The following is a 10,066-nucleotide window of genomic DNA, read 5'->3' on the forward strand; positions in this document are numbered from 1 at the left end:
AGACTTACCATTGACAGTGTATAATCACCACAGAGAGGTAACAATGTTAAAATGACCAACACAGGCCTGCTAATCCATTTGAACATATAAATGTACAAGGTAGAAATCAATAAAGATTTTAACATGTACACATAAACATTCCATTAAAAGCCACGCTGGATACACCACCTCAAGTTAATCTGTCACGGTATCATGAACAAATTCACTCCCACTCCCCGAAAACTCGACCAATCATTGAAAAGATGGATTCACCTACTGTATACTGATCTTTATCAACAAAATGTTTTTTTGTAAACATATTCAAAGTAAATTCTGCCTAATCTTCCAGAAGAGAAAGATTACAACACTTCATATTGACGTTTTCATGATAGTTAGCTTAAAGTCAGTACAGCTAGAATTTACTCTGTGACCTCCCTTTCTTTTCTCATTCACCAAAACTGTGCCGTTTTTCGCATGAATTATTTACATTTCATATGTCATGAGATACGTATAAATTGTAATAATTTAGATAAAATTTCTAATAGTGCAAGGCCCTAAACCTGACCTTTAAAAATAAACTCACACAGTATTACATGGTAAAACTTCATCAGGCTAAACTCACCAATATAACTGCACATTCCAGCAATTTTCTGATAATGGAAGTATACAGCCACTTTATCAGCTGTTTTAATTCCCTATAGAGATAAGCTACCATAAAAATCACCTGAACTAGAGTTACCTACAAAAAACTAGATGCTGTCATGAGACAGTAATACCCGCACTAAGGTGTTTGCCTCTAAATGCACACTCCTCTAAAATTAGGCTTTACCAAAGAAAAAGTCAATATAATTTAATAATTTACATAATAGGGCCTCCATGTATTCATCAAATTGAGCATAATATTCTCAAGTGAACATGTGACCCGTCACCATGGGCCTCGATCTTATAGGTACATGTATTTCATATTCATAATTCATTACCAGTCTGAAATTAAACAACAGAATTCAATTAATGATGTAAATTATGTTTGAAACAAGGGGGGGGGGGATTTTTGGCCCATAATTGGAACTTTTTAAATCTATTTTCTCATATAGATCAACAACAAATATTATTCAAATTAGTTTAAAGCGTTTTTGATGATTTTTTCCAAAATGTACAAACTTTTTTATACTTGATTAGGCAGAAACACCTTGAAAGCTGCCATATACCATTTATACCCAATCAATTTAGTCAACCCCTACCCTTCTCCCATCAACACACACACGCGCAAACACACCCTATTTTCCTGTTTTTGGAAATAGGCCTAGATGGCAAAGTTAAGATAAAACATCTTTTGTAAATAATAATTTTAAATTTGTTCTTATACTGTAAATGTATCTGAAGACCTGCATCACATTGGGCTTGCGTCACGTACCTAACTTAAGTACTAGTTTTACCGTTAGCACTGCACGTGCAGTACTAGGCCTAGTGTTGTGTACACATCATTGCATGTATGTCAGTTGGAATTATTTTGTGTTTAATTGGATTATATTTCATGAAGTTGGAGCTATGGCAGTCGGTAAGTACACGTTTTGGTATAGATTTGGGTAAAATAGTCTGAAATGCAACTGGTTAGGTTAAAGTTTAAAGGATCAAAGGTCATCCGATGCTGCAATAAGACGAATTTCACATTCTAAAGAGTTATCGCCCGTTATCGACGTTACATTCAGTTACAAAATACAGAATTTTTTTCTGAGAGGGAGGGGGGACTTCCAGACCAGAATTTTCTGAGAAGCAAATAAAAGGAGAAGTTATGGTGGTGTCTGTTTTCTAGGGTGGAGGGCATCCAAAGTCTTCTTTATATTATAGTCCTGCAAATTCGGGGGGTGGGGGATCTCAAGATACACTTCCAGTCCCTGTAAACAGTAATGGCAAATGATCATGTGACTCCTAAATAGTAGGAAACTTTTTCCATTTGACAATACATAATTTTGCGCTTTTTGTGTTATTATGTTATGTAAATTTAATGGTATAAAGGTTTTGAACCCCCTGGAGGTCATCCCCACTCTCCTAATGATTCTAACTGGAAATGTTCACAATATGACTGCATTAAATGAAATAAAAGTGCATCAATGATAAGATTGCTTGACATTTCATTCATCAACCTATCCTCCTAGAATTAGGAATGAAAATCATTCAAAGAGATGGACCGCATTAAAGTATTTGTATATAGGCTATTAACATATTTTTTTAAAAATGTAAAACAAGCAGTAGGTTTGCATACATGTCATGAATATAAACAGGGGTCTGGGATGGGGTGAAGGGAAGGATCGAGTTCCTGTCTCTTTACGTCTTAATGGTTGAAAACTCCTAAAATGAATGTTGACCTCAAATCCGACTTGTCCTCATTATTTTTCAAGTGGGGGTGTCTCCATTTGAGTGAAAAATTCCTGAGAGGGATGTTTAACAACAAACAAACAATTAAATGACATAAAAACACAATATTGATTTGCGTTAAGAAATATGCAGGGGATTTTTTCCATCATAAATCTTCTTCTCAAGAACAGCAAGGGCATTATTGTCCCCCGTTTTGGGGGAAAGGGAGGGAACATTATACACTTATTTAATGACTACGAGGTAAACAGTCAAACTGTTGTCCCGAGGTAGTGGGGGAGACCTGGGAAACTGTTGCCCAAGGCCGAAGGCCAAGGGCAACAGTTTCCCAGGTCTCCCCCACGTACTACTGAGGGACAACAGTTTGACTGTTTCACCGAGTAGTCATTGAATAAGTGTTTTATTACCTAACCTACTATATAATTAATTAAATTGGAATAAAAACACACAAACAATCAATAAAAAGTTTTCACAATTGTTTATTCACATACTTGTCTATTAATTAGCTGAATACATAATATAAAGACTAAATTAATATTTTTATTTTAAAGTAATACTTAATAAATTTATTGTTTGTGTGTTTTGTTTAAATTTAATTCATTATAGAGCAGGTAAATAGTGATGTCGTGATCATCAAAACGCTTGAATATCACAATGACGCTTTAACCAGTCAACAGTTCATTCTGTGGACCGGTCAACAGTTCACTGTTTCATGATCACGCAAAAACATAAAGTAAACCGTGAAACAGTTCAAAATGCCTAATTATAATTTAGGTAGTAAGTTAGGTAATAATAAATCTTATTTGTCTGTCAGTCTGGCCATCTTTGACAGTATGTGCATCTGTCACAATAAATTTAACCTTGATCATAACTTTTGAATAATATGAGATAGGGCTTTTATATTTCACATGTACATTACCACAAAACTTTCTAAATGTACTATGATTTTTTAACCCAAGTGAGACCTTGACCTCAAAATTTTACCTACTTTCCAAAAAATAACATTTTAAATTAATCATTTTGAAAGAGAAAAGATATGGCATTTAAATTATGATGTATATTACATGTGAAAAGACTTTACTAAATATATCATGACCTTTGACTTTCTGATCTTGACGTAGAAGTTTAACCTACTTTTCAAAAATATTATATTATATATTTATATATATATAACTTTTGATTGAAAAGAGATGGGTCGATCTTTCATATTTGACATGTACTTTACTTGCAACAAAATATTTCGAGCATGCGATGATTTCCCCCCTTTGACCTAATTTTCATAAAGTGACATATGATAGGGATGCATATTTGATACACAATCTGCCATAAATTATGGCATCCCATTCACTTAAACACAGAAAGCAAAGGACCACAATTCTTTGAATTTGCATGTATAATCTTGATATGGAAACATCCTCATATAATGTATATTCAAGTTTTTTATGCTACGCCATGATTAGGAATACATGTATTAGTTTTTGTCATGTCCGTCCTCCACCCTTCCATCTGTCTTTCCATCGAGCTCAAATAAATTACTTTCTAGATATTTTATCAAAGTTCATATGCTGATGCATATACTGATGTAAACTATCCAACTGTGGCAATATTTTTTATGCGCCCGGATCGATAGATCCCGGGCATATATTGTTTTTGTCCTGTCTGTTTGTCTGTTTATCTGTTTGTCTGTTTGTCTGTTGTCAACTATAACTTTGGCCATAACTTTTGAACAATAAGAGATAGAGACTTCATATTTGGTACGCATACTCCACTATTAAAGTCCTTTCAAATGACATCAAGGTCAATGACCTTGTGACCTTGACTGTGACCTATATGCTAAAAATAGCTTTTTCCACTGTTTGTCATAACTTTTTAATCATAGGAGATAGGGACTTGATATTTGGTATGCATACTCCTCTAATAAAGCCCTTTCAGTTGACAACAAGGTCAATGATCTTGTGACCTTGACTGTGACTTATATGCTAAAAAAAGCTTTTTACACTTTTTGCCATAACTTTTGAACCATAGGAGATAGGAACCTCATATTTGGGATGCATACTCCACTGATTAAGTTCTTTCAGATGACACCATGGTCAATGACCTTGTGACCTTGACCGTGACCTAGATGCTAAAAATAGCTTTTTACACTTTTTGCCATAACTTTTTTACCATAGGAGATAGGAACTTCATATTTAGGATGCATACTCCACTGATTAAATTCTTTCAAATGACACCATGGTCAAGACCTTGACTGTGACCTATATCCTAAAAATAGCTTTTTACACTTTTGGCCATAACTTTTAAACCATAGTAGATAGGGACTTCATATTTGGGATGCATACTCCACTGATTAAGTTCTTTCAAATGACACCACGGCCAGTGACCTTGTGACCTTGACTGTGACCAATATGCTAAAAATAGATTTTTTGAACTTTGTTTCCGCTGGGCGCATAGTGTTTCACAAACACATCTTGTTTACCTTTACTTTCCTTTGACCTTTACTTAACTTTTCTTAAAATTAGTGGTTAGCTTTATTTTAGAGAAACCGTAATGATTCAAGTTGTGTAATGAAACTTCACATGATGATACATACTGATGAAAGCAATTAAAGCTTTACAATGCTTCACTCTTTTTTACCTTGACATTTCCTGTGATCTTGACCTCACTGTCTTAGACTAGATCAGTTTTGAATAAACAGTTCAAGATATACAGTAAAACTCGTTTAGTACGAACACGGATATTGCGAATTTACGGATAAAGCGAAGTCATTTTGAATCCCCAACTATATAAATTTAATGAATTTCTTTTACGGTTATAACGAATTACGAATATAACGAAGTAATTTCAAGGGTCCCAGCGACTTCGTTATAACCGAGTTTTGCTGTATTAATCAAACTTCATATGCTAATACATACTGATGAGAGCTATTATTGCATTAACTTATTTTGACCTTGAATTTTCTTTTGACCTTGACCTCAATTTTTAAAATATGTGTTTATCTAAGTTTCAAATAAACCATTAATTATATTTTTATCAAAATTCATTTGATAATAGTAAATTCACACTGATGTAAGCTTTTCAGCTAGAACAACATTTTGACCACAACCTTTCCTTTGACTTCTCTTTTCTTAAAACAAAGTGTTAAGCTCACTTTTATTAAATCATTAAAGATATTTTTATCAAACATAATAAGCTAATATGTATTAGTGAGAGCTATTCAGCTGCATCAAAAACTTCATCTTGCACATTCCTGTGACCTTGACCTCCCTCCTCTTTAATATGTATTTTGCTTAGTTTTTAAGAAATAATTTAAGACATTTTTATGTTTAACATGCACTTATACATAATTTGATGAGAATTTATAATCTATATCCAATTTATTTATATTTTAGTTTCAATTCTGAAAAAAAAAACTGTTTAAGATATTTTCATCAAACTTTATACACAAATACAAATTTTAGTTTTTAGTTTTTAGCTCACCTGAGCTGAAGGCTCAAGTGAGCTTTTCTGATCATATTTTGTCCGGCGTCCGTCTGTCTGTCTAGCTGTCTGTAAACTTTTCACATTTTCGACTTCTTCTCAAGAACCACTGGGCCATTTCAACCAAACTTGCCACAAAGCATCCTTGGGTGAAGGGGATTCAAGTTTTTTCAAATGAAGGGCCATGCCCTCATTCAAGGGGAGATAATTGGGAATTAATGAAAATTTGGTGGCATGTTTTAAAAATCTTCTTCTCAAGAACCACTATGCCAGGAAAGATGAAACTTATGGGTTAACATCCTCAGGTAGTGAATATTCAAATGTGTTCAAATCATGACCCCCGGGGGTAGGGCAGGGCCAAAATGGCCGACTAAAGTTTTATATAGAAACATATTGGAAAATTCTTTAAAAATCTTCTTCTCAAGAACCACTGTGCCAGGAAAGATGAAACTTATGGAGTAACATCCTCAGATAGTGTAGATTCAAGTTTGTTCAAATCATGACCCCCGGGGGTAGGGCAGGGCCAAAATGGCAAACCAAAGTTTTGCAAAGAAATAGAGAGGAAAATTCTTTTAAAATCTTCTTCTCAAGAATGACAAAGCCATAATTCATCAAATTTATATGGAAGCATCCTCAGGTAGTGAAGATTCAAGTTTGTTCAAATCATGACCCTGGGGGTAGGGCGGGGCCAAAAAGGCCGACCAAAGTTTTACATAGAAATTTATGGGAAAATTCTTTAAAAATCTTCTTCTCAAGAATGACAAATCCATAATTCATCATATTTATATGGAAGCATCTTCAGGTAGTGTAGATTCAAAAATTTGTACAAATCATGAACCCAGGGGGTAGGGCGGGGCCAAAATGGCCGACCAAAGTTTTACATAGAAATATATGGAAAATTCTTTGAAGAAAAGCAAATCCATGATTGATCATGGGATTACTTTTGGATTTTAACTTTTCAATTATAAACCAATTTCTACTTTTTCTTAGCTTCAGTACTCAGGTGAGCGATGTGGCCCATGGGCCTCTTGTTTAATGTACCATTAGTAATACACATCTGGGACATTCATGTCCTATAGACATATTTCTAGTTTTTCAAATCATCACCTCAGGCTAGGGTCAGGCCACAATTAGGGATCAAAGTTTTATTTAGGAATAAAAGGAAACACATCTTTAAAGTTCTTCTTTTCAGGAAAACCAAGAGCATGATTAATATGGAAATATTCTCAAGAGGTGTAGATTCAAGTTTGTACAAATCATGACCACCAGGGTTAGGGAGGTGCCGTATTATTCCAGCCCCTTTCTGCCATCCATATGAAAATTCAAATTTTGAAACCATTTTACACATACACAAAACAAACCAATCATTTTCTAAATGATCATGGTTTAAAGCTATTGCAGCATAAGATATTAGGGAAGTTCTTGAAAGCAGGGTGATTAAACATGTCAAATATATGTAAAAAAAAAATATATAAAAATTCTACCTCGATTTGATCCCCATCCCCCCCACCCCCCGGGCAAAATGAAAATTCCGAAACCTTACTGCACATCTACATGACACCACCAACCATCTCTTAAAATATGATAAGGCTGCTGAGTAAAATGTAGAAGGAGTTCAGGGAAGAAGGGGCTTTTTGTATAAAAAAAACGTCATTTTTCGACCCCCATTTGATCCCCCGGCGCAAAATCAAAATTCCGAAACCTTACTGCACATCTACATGACACCACCAACCATCTCTCAAAAGATGATTAGGCTGCTGAGTAAAATATAGAAGGAGTTCAGAGAAGAAGGGGCTTTTTGTATAAAAAACCTCATTTTTCGACCCCCATTTGATCCCCCGGGGCAAAATCAAAATTCCGAAACCTTACTGCACATCTACATGACACCACCAACCATCTCTCAAAAGATGATTAGGCTGCTGAGTAAAATGTAGAAGGAGTTCAGGGAAGAAGGGGCTTTTTGTATAAAAAACATCATTTTTCGACCCCCATTTGATCCCCTGGGGCAAAATCAAAATTCCGAAACCTTACTGCACATCTACATGACACCACCAACCATCTCTCAAAAGATGATTAGGCTGCTGAGTAAAATGTAGAAGGAGTTCAGGGAAGAAGGGGCTTTTTGAATAAAAAACGTCATTTTTCGACCCCCATTTGATCCCCCGGGGCAAAATCAAAATTCCGAAACCTTACTGCACATCTACATGACACCACCAACCATCTCTCAAAAGATGATTAGGCTGCTGAGTAAAATGTAGAAGGAGTTCAGGGAAGAAGGGGCTTTTTGAATAAAAAACGTCATTTTTCGACCCCCATTTGATCCCCCGGGGCAAAATCAAAATTCCGAAACCTTACTGCACATCTACATGACACCACCAACCATCTCTCAAAAGATGATTAGGCTGCTGAGTAAAATGTAGAAGGAGTTCAGGGAAGAAGGGGCTTTTTGTATAAAAAACGTCATTTTCGACCCCCATTTGATCCCCCGGGGCAAAATCAAAATTCCGAAACCTTACTGCACATCTACATGACACCACCAACCATCTCTCAAAAGATGATTAGGCTGCTGAGTAAAATGTAGAAGGAGTTCAGGGAAGAAGGGGCTTTTTGTATAAAAAACGTCATTTTTCGACCCCCATTTGATCCCCCGGGGCAAAATCAAAATTCTGAAACCTTACTGCACATCTACATGACACCCCCAACCATCTCCCAAAGGATGATTAAGCTACTGTGAAAAATGTAGGAGGAGTTCAGGGAAGAAGGGGCTTTTTGTATAAAAAACGTCATTTTTCGACCCCCATTTGATCCCCCGGGGCAAAATCAAAATTCCAAAACCTTACTGCACATCTACATGACACCCCCAACCATCTCCCAAAGGATGATTAAGCTACTGTGAAAAATGTAGGAGGAGTTCAGGGAAGAAGGGGCTTTTTGTATAAAAAACGTCATTTTTCGACCCCCATTTGATCCCCCGGGGCAAAATCAAAATTCCGAAACCTTACTGCACATCTACATGACACCCCCAACCATCTCCCAAAGGATGATTAAGCTACTGTGAAAAATGTAGGAGGAGTTCAGGGAAGAAAAGTGTGACAGACGGACGGACGGACGGACGGACGGACGGACGGACGGACATGAGTAACAACAATATACCCGAACTTTCTTTCGAAAGTGCGGGTATAACTACCCAAGTGATTAGCTTTCAGAAGACCAGACCATGTGCCCTGTATCTGAGACTGCCTTGAAAATGTACTGATGTAGGTAGGCCTTGAAAATGTACTGATGTAGGTAGGAATTGCCCTTTTGTAATGAGAATTTCCAATTAGAAGGTGGGTGGGGGTGGGGGTTGAGCACTCCCTTCATACAGTAATTTTTCTATTACCTGACCTATTTACATTCTGAAAGATTTTGATATTATAATTAAAGGTATACAGCAAACAGTTATAAAGAAGATCTAGGGACCTGTGAATTTATTTTGGTTTATCCATAAGTTTGTAATATGACTGAGACAATAAAATATCCTGATAAAGCTACCAAGTACGTTATACTATATGCTACTTCAACTTTGAGCAGAAAGAATTGCCTGGGCTTAAAGCATAGGAATTGTCCAATTACCAAAAAACAACAAATGTTTGCTATAAAAATGAAAAAAAAACATAATTACAAGAACTCAAATGTGAACAAATGGAATTCCAAAACAACTTTCAAATTAGTCTTAATTTATAGGAAAAACATACCTACATGACTGCATTCGATATGTATTAACCTGCACAAAGCTTTGGGATTTCCAAAATGACAATACTCAGTCAAGAACATGATATGCCAATCAAGCCCTGTGTACAACTAGCAGATACATTCAACCTGCCGCAAAGGCATTCCAAGAATGTTTGATAAATTTAGCGATGAGCCAATATTATTAATAGAAAAATGTTTTAAAAATCCATGTAAGAAAATGTTAAATCAACAATTCTGCTCAATGACATAAATTCACAGTGACTCAACTTCTGAGAAAAAAAAACATATCAAAGATATCGAAACAAAAAGTATGAATTTTGAGTAAACTGTGAAGAATGTACTTTCGATTGATTTTTGGGGGGCACCATACAATGATTGCAGTGTGGAAAAGTATACAGAATAGTTCAAAATAAAAAGATCAAGAAATATGCAAGTACTAAAATACCTTTATACCATTTAATTCTCATGCACCAAGGGACAATTTCAAGGAGACAAAGAACCT

General features: G+C 35.6%; 1 protein-coding gene across 3 annotated transcripts in view; it reads right to left on the minus strand.

Moving 5' to 3' along the window:
• LOC134228735 (protein TANC2-like) overlaps nt 1-9,700 on the minus strand; it is a 43,925-nt gene extending 34,225 nt beyond the window's left edge. The window contains exon 1 of one of the 3 annotated variants that reach the window (XM_062710429.1): nt 9,567-9,700. The gene's annotated coding sequence lies outside the window, so the exon portion shown is untranslated. Of the gene's footprint in view, nt 1-8; nt 190-9,566 lie in introns of those variants that run through there. The other 2 variants (XM_062710427.1, XM_062710432.1) reach the window with 2 other exon arrangements.
• Between the last annotated feature and the right edge of the window lie 366 nt (nt 9,701-10,066).

This window comes from Saccostrea cucullata, unplaced genomic scaffold, assembly GCF_032062105.1.
Source record: "Saccostrea cucullata isolate Sc308-1 unplaced genomic scaffold, CSIRO_AGI_Scuc_v1 ctg276, whole genome shotgun sequence".
In the NCBI taxonomy this organism is placed as follows: domain Eukaryota; kingdom Metazoa; phylum Mollusca; class Bivalvia; order Ostreida; family Ostreidae; genus Saccostrea; species Saccostrea cuccullata.